The 15564-nt window shown below is 43.0% G+C and overlaps 1 long non-coding RNA gene across 1 annotated transcript; it reads right to left on the bottom strand.

The window, feature by feature from the left end:
* Positions 1–4088: 4088 nt before the first annotated feature.
* Positions 4089–6038, bottom strand: LOC141084871 (uncharacterized). Its single transcript, XR_012231151.1, has 3 exons — positions 5916–6038; positions 5678–5828; positions 4089–4723 (listed from the first exon to the last, which is right to left on the bottom strand). It is a non-coding gene; the product is annotated as an uncharacterized lncRNA (long non-coding RNA).
* Between the last annotated feature and the right edge of the window lie 9526 nt (positions 6039–15564).

Raw genomic sequence — 15564 nt, 5'->3', positions numbered from 1 at the left:
TTAGGACAGATGCAGAATAGGCAGCGGTGTGAGTTTATTAATTTGCGGTGAACTTTGCCCAGCTATTATGCTACGTGTGCACATCGCCTCTTTTTTTTGTTTTCATTAACATTTATTTATATTTTCGTTGCAGGAGTGACGAAGGAGGAAGCGAAACAGAAGAATGTGGGTGCACCTGCTTGTAGCTGAACGACAGGAGAAAGGGCATTTTTATGTCCTTTACCAAGATTTGAGGCGGTAAGTTCAAAATATCTTTCATCCGTCTATTAAAATATTAGAAACAGAAACTAACCATTTTTTTCATCATCTAATTTCAGATTTCCGGACAAATTCATCTTGTTCTGCCGGCTGTCCATCCAGGCCTTCGACCGATTGTTAGATATATCAGCACCACATCTGACCTTTGCCGATACCATAATGAGAAAACCTCAAAAAGAGGGAAAAAAAATCCTCCAAAAAATTTAGTTACAAACCAGACAGGCCCAAATTCATCTGCACTAATCCAGGGTGCAGCGGACCCAAGTAAAATGGCAGCTGCACAGGTGTATAAATACCAAATGAAACAGCCAGCCTACAATCAGGGATTGGCCGTGTGGTACACCAGTGCAGAAAAAATAATCCGCATGTGGCAGTGTTCACACAGGGAATGCAGGGCTTCTGGCTCACAACCTCTTAGTAACACCATATAGGGGGGCTGCCCAGTGCCAACTAGAATGCATCCCGTGTGAACAGAGGCCACAAGTTTGCAGAACCATTTGGGCCCAACTGCACCCTGGAAAAAATATAAAAAGTGCACAAAAAACATAGCAATATACAGTCATGGCCAAAAGTTTTAAGAATGACACAAATATTATATTTTCACATGATCTGCTACCCTCTGGTTTTTATGTGTGTTTGTCAGATGTTTTTATCACATACAGAAATATAATTGCAACAATATTATGAGTAACAAAAGGTTATATTGACAGTTAGAAAGAGTTAATGCAGCAAGTCAATATTTGCAGTGTTGACCCTTCTTCTTCAGGACCTCTGCAATTCTCCCTGGCATGCTTTCAATCAACTTCTGGATCAAATCCTGACAGATAGCAGTCCATTCTTGCAAAATCAATGCTTTTATTTTGTCTGAATTTGAAGGTTTTTGTTTGTCCACCCGTCTCTTGATGATTGACCACAAGTTCTCAATGGGATTAAGATCTGGGGAGTTTCCAGGCCATGGTCCCAAAATCTCTATGTTTTGTTCCCTGAGCCATTTAGTTATCACCTTTGCTTTATGGCAAGGTGCTCCATCATGTTGAAAAAGGCATTGTTGATCGCCAAACTGCTCTTGGACGGTTGGGAGAAGTTGCTCTCGGAGGACATTCTAGTACCATTCTTTATTCATGGCTGTGTTTTTAGGCAAGACTGAGAGAGCCCATTCCCTTGGCTGAGAAGCAACCCCACACATGAATGGTTTCAGGATGCTTGACAGTTGGCATGAGACAAGACTGGTGGTAGCGCTCACCTCGTCTTCTCCGATTAAGCCGTTTTCCAGATGTCCCAAACAATCGAAAAGGGGATTCATCAGAGAAAATGACTTTACCCCAGTCCTCAGCAGTCCACTCCCTGTACCTCTTGCAGAATATCAGTCTGTCCATGATGTTTTTTCTGGAGAGAAGTGGCTTCTTTGCTGCCCTCCTTGAGACCAGGCCTTGCTCCAAGAGTCTGCGCCTCACAGTGCGTGCAGATGCACTCACACCTGCCTGCTGCCATTCCTGAGCAAGCTCTGCACTGCTGGTAGCCCGATCCCGCAGCTGAAACACTTTTAAGAGACGGTCCTGGCGCTTGCTGGTCTTTCTTGGGCGCCCTGGAGCCTTTCTGGCAACAAGGGAACCTCTCTCCTTGAAGATCTTGATGATGCGATAGATTGTTGACTGAGGTGCAATCTTTCTAGCTGCGATACTCTTCCCTGTTAGGCCATTTTTGTGCAGTGCAATGATGACTGCACGTGTTTCTTTAGAGATAACCATGGTTAACAGAAGAGAAACAATGATGCCAAGCACCAGCCTCCTTTTAAAGTGTCCAGTAGTGTCATTCTTACTTAATCATGACAGATTGATCTCCAGCCCTGTCCTCATCAACACCCACACCTGTGTTAATGGAGCAATCACTGAAACGATGTTAGCTGGTCCTTTTAAGGCAGGGCTGCAATGATGTTGAAATGTGTTTTGGGGGATAAAGTTCATTTTCTAGGCAAATATTGACTTTGCAAGTAATTGCTGTTAAGCTGATCACTCTTTATAACATTCTGGAGTATATGCAAATTGCCATTAGAAAAAATGAATCAGTAGACTTTGTAAAAATTAATATTTGTGTCATTCTCAAAACTTTTGGCCATGACTGTATGTAAGGTATTGGTTGATATTAAGGCCTTAATACGGAAGCCGACAAACTGCGTCAAAGTTCCTTACACTTGTCAGTCCCTACTCTAACATGAAAACCTCAAAAAGAGGAAAAAAAATCCTCCAAAAAATTCAGTTACAAACCAGACAGGCCCAAATGCATCTGGATATCTTTTGTACATTTTTTCATGGTGTCTCTTACATCGGGATATGTTAAACACGTTTAATTACATGTTTTTGTCACATTTCTAATTTTAATGTTTTTTATTTTTTCTTTGCAGATTTTTGGCCACAGGAGAGAGCTATACATCCCTACACCTCCAATTTAGAGTTGGTAAATCCACCACCTCTCAAATTGTGAGGTGCACATGTAACGTGATCTGGCAGAAATTGCAGCCCATGGTGATGCCTTCCCCAACCGTGGAGACTTGGCTGCAGGTCACAGCAGGCTTTCAGTCTGTGGCCAATTTCCCAAACTGCATAGGTGCAGTTGATGGTAAACATGTAAGGGTTCAGCAGCCACCACGATCAGGATCACGCTTCTTTAATTATAAGAAGTATTTTTCGGTGGTCCTGCCATCGACGTTGGTGCCTATGGCAGTACTGGGGATTCTCGGGTGTTGCGATCATCACAGATTGGTCAGCAAATTCTTCAAGATTGCGGAACGCTCCCAGCCCCAAGACCTTTGCTGGATTCCACAGATCCAGTGCCCTTTTTGATGGTATTGGATGAGGCGTTTCCCTTAATGACCACCCTGCTGCACCCATACCCATGAAGGGGACTGGATGACCGGCGGAGGATTTTTAATTATCGGCTGAGTCGTGCACGCAGATATGTGAAATGCACCTTCAGGATCATGACTAGTCAGTGGAGGATCTTTCACACTGCCATCCAGTTGGATACAGACACCGTTGACGCTGTGATTAAGGCATGCTGTGCACTCCATAACTATGCTCGGGAGTACAGCTCTGAGGTAGATTTGGAGTACCAGCAGCCACAATGTAATCCTCTGCGCAACGTGGGTCTGGGAAGACCGTCCAACTCTGGTGTGCGGGTGAGAGAAACCTTTACTGACTATTTTATGAGTCCCGAAGGTGCCGTGCGTTGGCAATACTCCTGTGCTGGTGTTGGGCAGCCTGATCAGCAGTGAAAGATGGAAGAACAGAGTGTCACAAAGGACCATTCAAGTTATATGTAAATGTTATGAAGATTTTTCCAAAAAAGTTTTTAAAAAAAATATGTTGTGCTAATCAATAAAAAAAGTGTGATTCTTCTTGCCGGTGTGTGATTGCTTTCTTGTAAAAACTTTTCATTCTTACAATTTTCATTCTTCCAAGGCTTCACACTGTGCAGTGGCTCGAAATACTAATATTCCTGCTCCATCTACCATCACTTTGATCCTCCATCCCATAGTCCTGTGATACTCGACCCATGACAGTTAATGGATTTTGTATAAGACTTACATTAATGTCTACCCAAAAAAACAAAAACCAAATTGGAAATAAATGGTTTTATTATTTTGAAAAAAATATATAAAGTCAAGGTCATTGTTGGCATATCCAAACAGAAATACACCAAAATATAATTTTATTGTAACAACAACAAACCAGAGATTTTGAATCAACAACTTTTTTGGGATAATTCTGTTGAAGCGGACAAGGTGTTATAAAGGGACACCATGTCTAGTTAATGTAAACAAAATTATGGTGAGCATTGAAAAATTATGGCAAATACTGGTACTCTGTGGTATAGGGATAGTTTGCCTGGGAGCTGCCTGAGTCACACTGGTTATAGTAATTTTGTTGGTTAATTGGTGGCCTGTACTCCACTGGTCGCTGCTGTTGGGTGGGTGGTGTTAGGCGGAACAGGCCAAAAATGCCCATTAAGATATTGTTATAGGAAGCTATGGGAGCAGGGTCCTATAAAGCAGTGAGTAACATCTGCACCATGGTCATTAGGATGGACTGCCTCTCCGGTGTCAGTGCTCTAGTTTTACTGGCAATTGTCATCCCAAAGAAATCAAACTCTTCCTCTGTTGTTGTTTTTCGAATCAAATCCAGTGTTTCAGATGTTGCCTTCATGGTGGTGTCCAGGTGTTTTTTTTGTTTGTTTTTTTTTTTTTTTGGTAGGCTCTCCAGACACCGGCAAGGCAGGATTTTTGGGTACACTAGCTTCTGAGGATTCCGATGGTTCATCAGCTGCAGAAACAGATGTTCCTGCAGCTGATGAAGATGGGGCTCGATCAGAAGGGGTGTCAGTACATGGTTCCAAGATGTCACCTGCTTCATCGGACCCTGCTCCTTCTTCTGAATCTTCAACTTGTGGAAGTATGTTCCTTTGAGTGCTGTTGAGAGAAAAAAAAGCAAAAATTATTAATCAACTACAAAAAATCTTTTGGAAAACTGCGGTGCCCCATTTTGCATAGCATGATGATAACGCATGTTTGTATTGTACGCATTTGTAATCAATGCATGCTACCAATACAATGTGCGACTTATCTTTGCTGACAATCAGCAGCAACGAATGGTAGATAAATAAACGCAGTATTGTGATAAGCTGCGCCGCGTGTCTGAATTTTTGGTTGCTTCACAAGCGCTTTATTACGCATAGTGAAGATGTACATTAGAGACCAAAAGTTGGGACACATCTTCTCATTCAAAGAGTTTTATGTGTTTTCATCAGAACGCAAATTGTAGAATCACTATGAAGGCCTAAAAAGTATAAAATTACAAAGGTGACCGGATGGACTTGATATGTTTGGTTTACACCGTGTTGCATGGAGGAGGAGGTGTGATGTTGTGGTAGTGCTTTGCTGGTGACACTGTTGGGGATTTATTCAAAATTGAAGGCATACTGAACCAGCATGGCTACCACAGCATCTTGCAGCGGCATCCCGTTTGCGTTTAGTTGGACCATATTTTTTTTTTAAAACAGGACAATGACCCCCAAACACACCTCCAGGCTGTGTAAGGGCTATTTGACCAAGAAGGTGAGTGATGGGGTGCTACGCCACATGACCTGGCCTCCACAGTCACCAGACCTAAACCCTATGGAGATGGTTTGGGGTGAGGTGGACCCACAGATTGAAGGCAAAAGGCCCAACAAGTGCTAAGCATCTGTGGGAACTCCTTCAAGACTGGTGGAAGACCATTTCCAAGGACTAACTAGAACCAGGAGTGTGCAAAGCATTTAATAAAAGTAAAAGATGGCTACTTTGAAGAACCTGGAAGTAATGTAAATAAAGAAAACTGTTTGAATGGGAAGTTGTGTAGATTTTTTATTTTTTTGGTGAACTTACCTTCGCAATGTCCGGCTTGATATCAGAAATTGAAGCTCTGCAAAGTATGGGAATGTTCGGCTGGTTGGGGATGCCACACTTTTTTGGCAGCTGGCAACAAATTTGTTGAATCGGTCCCAAACAGAACGCCATCGTTGTTTCACATCATTGTCTAAAAAAGAAAGTCAACACAATTTTTACAATCTTTATTGCTTTATTAACACGTGATACAAAAAATGATCCAGAAAAAGTTATTTACCAATTTGAGACTGGGTTGCTTTTGGCAAGGCATGCCAGTCAGGGTACATATGACAGAAAATTTTACACCAGCATCGATCCCTGTGCCCACGGTCTTTGTACAGACTGTCTGCGGGGTCCCAAAGCGCTGGGAAATCACGCACCTACAAACAAATGGAAAATGGAATTAGGTACTATATCATTTACACTAATCAAAAAACATACATTTCCATATAAGCCCTACCCATGGCCTAACCATAATCACATCCCTAACCCAAACTAAACCTAATCCCCACACATGATTTTATTTTTAACATAACATGTTAAAATCATGTTATTTTTTAGGTTGATTGCTGAATTTTTTGTTTTAATTAGCCCAAGTAAAATGTTAACCAAATAATTTTGGTACTGAGCACCAATATTATTTGCCTATAAAGACTAGGCAGTCCGCAGCGCCTTAACATTTTTAGAATGTGAAGGGGTTAATACCCATGGCCTTTTCCTAGCCTATGAATATCAGCCCGCAGTTGTCTGTGGATCCTTTCTGCCTCGAAACTTGAGTGTAGTCGCAACGTCCCCCCTATATTTTAGGGGCAGAAAGGCTAAGCAGACAGCTGCGGCCTGATATGTACAACCTGTTAAGGAGTAATTAATATCCAGGTCCCCTTTCCCAGGTGGTAGATATCAGGCCGCAGCTGTCTGCATAGGCTTTGTGGCCCTAAAATTAGGGGGGACCCCCACGGCATTATTTGGTTTTTTGAGGTCCTTTTTTTTATAGCCAGAAAAGCTACGCAGACAGCTGCGGCCTGATATGTACCACCTGGGAAAGGGTTAACATCCAGGTCCCCTTTCCCATAGCTTATCTGGCTGTAAAAAAAAAAAAAAAAAAAGGGCCTCAAAAAAAAAATTATGATGTGGGGGGTACCCCATATTTTAGGGCCAGAAAGGCAAAGCAGACAACTGCGAGTTGATATTTCCAACCTGGGAAGGGGTTAATATCCATGTCCCCTTTCCCAGGCTATGAATATCAGCCCACAGCTGTCTGTGTAGCCTTTCTGGCTCTAAAATAAAAGGGGGACCCCCAAAAAAATGACATGGGGGTCCCCCATATTTTAGGGCCAGAAAGGCTATGCAGACAGCTGCGGGCTGATATTCATAGCCTAGGAAGAGGCCATGGATATTGGCCCCCCCGGCTACAAATATCAGCCCGCAGCCGCCCCAGAAATGGCGTATCAATAAGATGCGCCAATTCCGGCACTTAGCCCCTCTCTTTCCACTCCCGCACAGCAGCGGCGGGATGTGGGGTAATAAAGGGGTTAGGCTGGTTTCACACTTGCATTTTTTTGCTCTGTTTTTTAACGCAAAAAAGCATGCGTTTTTTCCCTATACTTTAACATGGGTGCGCATATGTGCGCATACACATGCGTTTGTACGCGTTTGTATGCACATGCTTTTTTTGTAGTGTGCGCTCGGGCGCACAAAATGCATCCTGTTGTATTTTTTGTGCGTCCGACTTGCCCCCAAAAACGCATGTGCACGCAATGCTTTTTTTTTTTTACAGCAAAACACCCATTATAGTCTATGGGTGCACATACGTGCGCATTGTAATGCGCACGTATGCGCAAAAAACGCATGTGTTTTTATAAAAACCGCGCCAAAACCCGCAAAAAATGCATACAAACGCATGATGCATTTTTTTCATGCATTTGTGTGCGCAAAAAACACGCAGCAAAAAAGCGCAAGTGTGAAAGTAGCCTTAATGTCACCTTTGATCGGTGACATTAAGCCCGGTTAATAATGGAGAGGCGTCAATAAGACGCTGATCCATTATTAATCCAATGTTACAATGTGGAGAAAAAAAAGACACATTAAAAAAAAATTTAATGAAATAAAAAACATTGTTTTTGACAATATTTTATTGCACGCTCAATCCAATGCGACGCCCTCGATCACCTAGAGAAAAATAAAAATAACAAACCAATTTTATACCTACCGTTCCGTCGCAGTCCATTAAACGAGTGTCCCACGATGATCTGCCATGGAGAACAGTCACATCAGCAGATGTGACAATTCTCCATGGCTGCACAAACACACTGACAGGAACTAAGCTCCTGTAGTGTGTACTGCGCATGCCCAAGAGTTTACCTGAGTTCATTGACTCCGGTAACCTCCTTTACGGCACTGCTGCGTGGGAAAGTTCACACGCAGCTATAGTGCCATAAAGCGAGGTCCCGGGAGCGCCCGAACACCGGGAAACTCGGGGGTACACAGCAGGAGCACCGTTCCTGCTTGTGTATCGCCCAAAAACAGCCGAGATCGCCGGCTGACAGTATTTTTTTTTTGGGAATTTATTATTTTTTTTTAACTTTATTAACCACCGACGGGAGCGAGGGCTTCTAGGAACAAGATGGCCGGGCCTGTATGGTGAGTATATAGTATATGTTTTGTGTTGTATGCCATGTCTTGGTACATGTATGTTGTATGTAATGTATGTTACGTGTTTAGCACAGTACAATTGTGCTCGGTCGCCGCAGGGCCTACTCTCCCATCCCATAGCCGGATGGGAGCTGCAGGCCCATGCGGCGATTGAGCACAATTGTCGCACTACCGTCACACAGAGACACACACAGACAGACACATACATACATACCAAATCTATCAAACGTCCATCTCCATGCGACGTTAGCTCTCTTCCAGGAAATATGGTGGCTGCACACTATACTCCGCCCACACACTACACTTCCTCTCACATTACATCATTTCCCCCCATTCTGCAGCGGTTTTTACACCCAATCCGCACCAAAAACCGCAGATCTTTTTATATCTGCGGTTTTTCTGCGTTTTTTGCAGAATCAATGAAACTCTATGGGTGCAGAACCGCACAAAGAATTGACATGCTGCGGAAAAAAAACCACAGCATTTCCGCACAGGCCAAAACCCGCTGCGGAACCGCAGCAGAATCCGCAGCATGTGCACACACCCTTAATGTCCAATGACGGACACAGTCCGTCATTGGACTTCTCCCCTGCTTTGATGAGGGCTCCGGCGCTGAGCCCGTATCAAAGCCGGGACATGTCAGCTGTTTTGAACAGTTGACATGTGCCAGCAATAGGCGCAGGTGGAATCGCGATCCACCTGCACCTATTAACCCGTTAAAAGCCGCTGTCAAACGCTGACAACGGCGTGTAACCGGCGCTTCCGGCCGCCGGGCCGGAAATGAGGTCATCGCTGACCCCCGTCACGTGATCAGGGGGTCAGTGATGCATTGGCATAACAACCAGAGGTCTCTTGGAGACCTCTATAATTGTTAATGCCGCTTTGCTATGAGCGCCACCCGGTGGTCGGCGCTCATAGCTATGCAGTAATTCTGCTACATATAGGCGATCTGCTCATCGCCTATATGTAGCAGAGCCGATCAAGTATGGCATGCTTCTAGCCTCCCATGGAGGCTATTGAAGCATGACAAAATTAAAAAAAAAAAGTATTTTAAAAAATATGAAAAAAATATAAAAGTTCAAATCACCCCCCTTTCGCCCTATTCAAAATAAAACAATAACATTTTTTTACACATATATGGTGTCGCCTTGTTCAGAATCGCCCAATTTATCAATAAAGAAAAGCATTAACCCGATCGCTAAACGGCGTAGCGAGAAAAAAAATCAAAACCCCAGAATTACGTTTTTTTGATCTCTGTGACAATGCATTAAAATGCAATAATGGGCAATCAAAAGAACGTGTCTGCATAAAAGTGGTATCATTAAAAATGTCAGCTCTGCACACAAAAAATAAGCCCTCAACCGACCCCAGATCACGAAAAATGGAGACGCTACGGGTCTCGGAAAATGGTGTCTTTTTTATTTTGGTTTTTTTTAGCAAACTTTGGATTTTTTTTTCACCACTTAGATAAAAAAAGAACCTAGACATGTTTGGTGTCTATGAACTTGTAATGACCTGGCGAATCATAATGGTAGGTCAGTTTTAGCATCTAGTGAACCTAGCAAAAAAGCCAAGCCAAAAACAAGTGTGGGATTGCACTTTTTTTGCAATGTCACCGCACTTGGAATTTTTTTCCCGTTTTGGAGTACGCGACATGGTAAAATCAACTCGTCCCGCAAAAAATAAGCCCTCACATGGCCATATTGACGGAAAAATAAAAAAGATATGGCTCTGGGAAGAAAGCGAGCGAAAAACAAAAACGCAAAAGCGAAAATAACCCCGGTCCTTAAGGGGTTAAGGGTGTTTGGTGCTTTGTGCAAGCGCCTTCTATAGGAAAGTTTTGTGACATGATGGGTACAATGGGCACAGTCATACCCAGCCCTGCGCTACATAACAAGACACTTGCATTATAAATGACACGTGGTGTCGGGGGAGCTGGATTGTTACAGATTTTGCATTGGGGCCAAGGAACTTTACGTCATGACTCTTATATTATCTGTCTTATTGTTTATCACAAGTGACCTAAGTGATCAGATGCATGCAAACATTTTTAAAGGAATCACATCAATTGAGGAAAAGAAAAGCTGCATGTAAGCAAAATTACCACTAGAGGTCACCAGTGAGAACAGACATTTGCTAGTATTAAAAATGTGTGGGTTTTTTTTTTTTGGGTGGGGGGGGTTATAGATTTTCCAAAGTTTTCCATATAACCCCACAATTTTGTATTTCACTTTGATTGTAAAACTGACACAATTTGCTTAACCCCTTACCTACAATTGACGTAATATTCCGTCCATGTGACCATGGACCTAATTACCATGGACGCAATATTACATCATCGCGATCAGCGGCGCCCACATGGTGAGCGCCGCTGATCACGGCCGAGTGTCAGCTAATTATCATAGCTGACACCCGGCACAATGTGTCAGGGGCAGTCATGGACTGCCCCCGACACGTTAACCCCTTGCATACCGCGATCAAACACGATCGCGGTGTACCGGGGGTTAAAGGAAAGCATCGGCAGGTAGGGGGCTCCCTCCGTGCTTCCCTGAGCCCCCCACGGCAGCACAATGTGCAGCGCTGCTGCGGGGGACTCCTTTCCTGCAGGTCCCCGGTTCCAATATGGCGACGGGGACCTCCGGGGGCCTGCAGGAAGCTGGCTTCCTCAGTGCCTGCAAAGCGCAGGCATGAGGAAGCCTGTGCAGTGCCTGTGACAGATCGCTGATCTGTCACAGTGATCTGTGATGTGACAGATCAGCGATCTGTCACAGGACAGTGATGTCCCCCCTGGGACATTGTAATAAAGTAAAAAAAAATAAAAAAAAAGTGTAAAAATAATTTTAAAAAAATCGCCAAATAAATTTAAAAAAAAAAAAATATTCCCCAATAAATTCATTTTTTGGAAATAAAAAAAAAACAATAAAAGTACACATATTTGGTATCGCCGCGTCCGTAACGACCCGCCCTATAAAACTGTCCCAATAGTTAACCCCTTAAGCGAACCCCTTAAAAAATAAAAATAAAAAATGAAGCAAAAAATAATGATTTATTATCATACCGCCGAACAAAAAGTGTAATAACGCGCGATCAAAAAGACGCATATAAATATCCATGGTACCGCTGAAAACGTCATCTTGTCCCGCAAAAAACGAGCCACCAAACAGCATCATCAGCGAAAATTTAAAAAAGTTATAGCTCGCAGAATAAAGCGATGCAAAAATAATTATTTTTTATATAAAATTGTTTTCATTGCATAAAAGCGCCAAAACATAAAAAAACGACCTAAATGAGGTATCGCTGTAACCGTACTGACCCGAAGAATAAAACCGCCTTATAAATTTTACCGCACCCAGAACGGCGTAAACGCGCCACCCAAAAGAAATTCATGAAACGCTGGTTTTTGTAAATTCTGCGTCCCAAAAAACAAAATAAAAAGCGATCAAAAAATGTCACATGCCCAAGCATGATACCAATAAAAGCGTCAACTCATCCCGCAAAAAATAAGACCTCACATGACTCAGTGGGTCAAAATATGGAAAAATTATAGCTCTCAATATGTGGTGATGCAAAAACTATTTTTACAATAAAAAGCGTCTTTTAGCGTGCGACAGCTGTCAAACATAAAAACCGCCATAAATAGTAAATCAAACCCCCTGTTATCACCCCCTTAGTTAGGGAAAAATAATAAAATTAAAAAAATGTATTTATTTCCATTTTCCCATTAGGGTTAGGGCTAGGGTTAGGGCTAGGGTTAGGGTTAGGGCTAGGGTTAGGGTTAGGGCTAGGGTTAGGGTTAGAATTGGGGGTTTCCACTATTTGCGCACATCAGGTGCTCTCCAAACGCAACATGGCATCTGATCTCAATTCCAGCCAATTCTGCATTGAAAAAGTCAAATGGTGCTCCTTCCCTTCCAAGCTCTGCCATGCACCCAAACAGTGTTTTACCCCCTCATATGGGGTATCAGCCTACTCAGGACAATTTGCAAAACAACTTTTGGGGTCCTATTTCTCCTGTTGCCCTTTGGAAAATAAAAATTTTGGGGCAAAAATATCATTTTTGTGGAAAAAATTTTTTTGTTATTTTCACGCCTGGGCGTTATAAACTTCTGTGAAGCACTTGGGGGTTCAAAGTTCTCACCACACATCTAGATAAGTTCCTTGGGGGGTCTAGTTTCCAAAATGGGGTCATTTGTGGGGGGTTTCCATTGTTTTGGTACATCAGGGGCTTTCCAAACGCGACATGGTGTCTGATCTCAATTCCAGCCAAAAAAGTCAAATGGCGCTGCTTGCCTTCCGAGCTCTGCCATGTGCCCAAATAGTCATTTACACCCACATATGGGGTATCAGCGTACTCAGGACAAATTGCACAATAACTTTTAGGGTCCTGTTGCCCTTGGGAAAATAAAAATTGGGGGTGAAAAGATCATTTTGTGGAAAAAATATGATTTTTTAATTGTACCGCTGTACATAATAAACTTCTGTGAAGCCCTTGTGGGTTCAAAGTTCTCACCACATATCTAGATAAGTTCCTTAGGGGGTCTAGTTTCAAAAATGGGGTCACTTGTGGGGGGTTTCCACTATTTAGGTACATCAAGGGCTCTCCAAACGCGACATGGCTTCCGATCAGAATTCCAGCCAATTTTGCATTGAAAAAGTCAAACGGCGCTCCTTCCCTTCTGAGCTCTGCCATGCGCTGAAACGACTTTATGGTACTTACCCAGGGAGAAGAAAAGCAACAATGTGCTGACCTTCAACATCTCTATGCTTCTGATTGTCAGCAAATAATAAATATCTAAAGAAATAATAATCAGAAAATAGCTCGACACAAGAGCGCCACCTACAGGCTAATGTACAATGAAAAAATACAAAAAATATATTAAAAATCCTAATTAAATGGCTCAATATACTGAAAGGTAACTGTGATATACTGTATATTGTTACTTTCCAGTAAAGAACTGCAAGAAAGTAATAGCCACAAAGAAAAAATATACTTTCCTTAACCCCTTCCTGACATCCGACGTACTATCCCGTCCACGGTACCCGGGCCCGTATGACCGTGGACGGGATAGTACGTCTACCGCGATCAGCGGCGCCCACGTGGTGAGCGCCGCTGATCGCGGCCGGGTGTCAGCTGATTATCACAGCTGACACCCGGCACAATGTGTCAGGGGCGGTCACGGACCGCCCCCGACACGTTAACCCCTTGCACACCGCGATCAAACACGATCGCGGTGTACCGGGGGTTAAAGGGAAGCATCGGCAGGGAGGGGGCTCCCTCCGTGCTTCCCTGAGCCCCCCACGGCAGCGCAATGTGCAGCGCTGCTGCGGGGGGCTCCTTTCCTCCAGGCCCCCGAATCCAAGATTTCGACAGGGGCCTTCGGGGGCCTGAGGAAGCTGGCTTCCTCAGTGCCTGCAAAGCGCAGGCATGAGGAAGCCTTCTGCAGTGCCTGTGTCAGATCGCTGATCTGTCACAGTGATCTGTGATGTGACAGATCAGCGATCTGTCACAGGACAGTGATGTCCCACCTGGGACTATTTAATAAAGTAAGAAAAAAAAAAAAAAAAAAAAAAGTGTAAAAATAATTAAAAAAAAAATCGCCAAATATATTAGAAAAAAAAAAAATATTCCCCCAATAAATCCATTTTTGGGAAATAATAATAAAAAAAAAAACAATAAAAGTACACATATTAGGTATCGCCGCGTCCGTAACGACCTGCCCTATAAAACTGTCCCATTAGTTAACCCCTTTAGCGAACCCCTTAAAAAATAAAAATAAAAATGAAGAAAAAAATAATGATTTATTATCATACCGCCAAACAAAAAGTGTAATAACGCGCGATCAAAAAGACGCATATAAATATCCATGGTACCGCTGAAAACGTCATCTTGTCCCGCAAAAAACGAGCTGCAACACAGCATCATCAGCGAAAAAATAAAAAAGTTATAGCTCGCTGAATAAAGCGATGCAAAAATAATTATTTTTTATATAAAATAGTTTTCATTGCATAAAACCGACAAAAACATAAAAAAACGACCTAAATGAGGTATCGCTGTAACCGTACTGACGTGAAGAATAAAACCTCTTTATCAATTTTACCACACGCGGAACGGTGTAAACGCACCCCCCCAAAAGAAATTCATGAAACGCTGGTTTTTGTTCATTCTGCGTCCAAAAAATTGGAATAAAAAGCGATCAAAAAATTCCACGTGCCTTAAAATGGTACCAATAAAAACGTCAACTCGTCCCGCAAAAAATAAGACCTCACATGACTCGGTGGGTCAAAATACGGAAAAATTATAGCTCTCAATATGTGGTGATGCAAAAACTATTTTTACAATAAAAAGCGTCTTTTAGCGTGCGACAGCTGCCAAACATAAAAACCGCCATAAATAGTAAATCAAACCCCCCGTTATCACCCCCTTAGTTAGGGAAAAATAATAAAATAAAAAAAATGTATTTATTTCCATTTTTCCATTAGGGTTAGGGTTAGGGCTAGGGGTGTGTTGGGCTAGGGTTAGGTTTAGGGTTAGGGTTAGGGCTAGGGCTAGGGTTAGGGTTAGGGCTAGGGTTAGGGCTAGGGTTAGGGCTAGGGTTAGGGCTAGGGTTAGGGTTAGGGGCGTGTTGGGGTTCGGGTTGGAGTTAGAATTGGGGGTTTCCACTGTTTGGGCACATCAGGGGCTCTCCAAATGCAACATGGCGTCTGATCTCAATTCCAGCCAATTCTGAGTTGAAAAAGTCAAATGGTGCTCCTTCCCTTCCAAGCTCTGCTATGCGCCCAAACAGTGTTTTACCCCCACATTTAGGGTATCAGCCTACTCAGGACAAATTGCAAAACAATTTTTGGGGTCCAATTTCTCCTGTTACCCTTAGGAAAATAAAAAATTGGGGGCAAAAATATCATTTTTGTGGAAAAAAATGATTTTTTTATTTTCACGTCCGAGTGTTATAAACTTCTGTGAAGCACTTGGGGGTTCAAAGTGCTCACCACACATCTAGATAAGTTCCATGGGGGGTCTAGTGTCCAAAATGGGGTCACTTGTGGGGAGTTTCAATAGTTTAGGTACATCAGGGGCTCTCCAAACGCACATGACACCCGCAGACCATTCCATCAAAGTCTGCATTCCAAAACGTCACTGCTTCCCTTCCGAGCCCCGACGTGTGTCCATACAGTAGTTTTCTCCCACATATGGGGCGTCAGCGTACTCAGGACAAATTGGACAACAACTTTTGGGG

The sequence above is a fragment of the Dendrobates tinctorius genome, unplaced genomic scaffold, assembly GCF_039654945.1.
Source record: "Dendrobates tinctorius isolate UK_male_01 unplaced genomic scaffold, ASM3965494v1 ptg000028l, whole genome shotgun sequence".
In the NCBI taxonomy this organism is placed as follows: Eukaryota; Metazoa; Chordata; class Amphibia; order Anura; family Dendrobatidae; genus Dendrobates; species Dendrobates tinctorius.
Note: the sequence above shows the minus strand (reverse complement) of the source record. Positions and strands in the feature narration are given on the sequence as shown.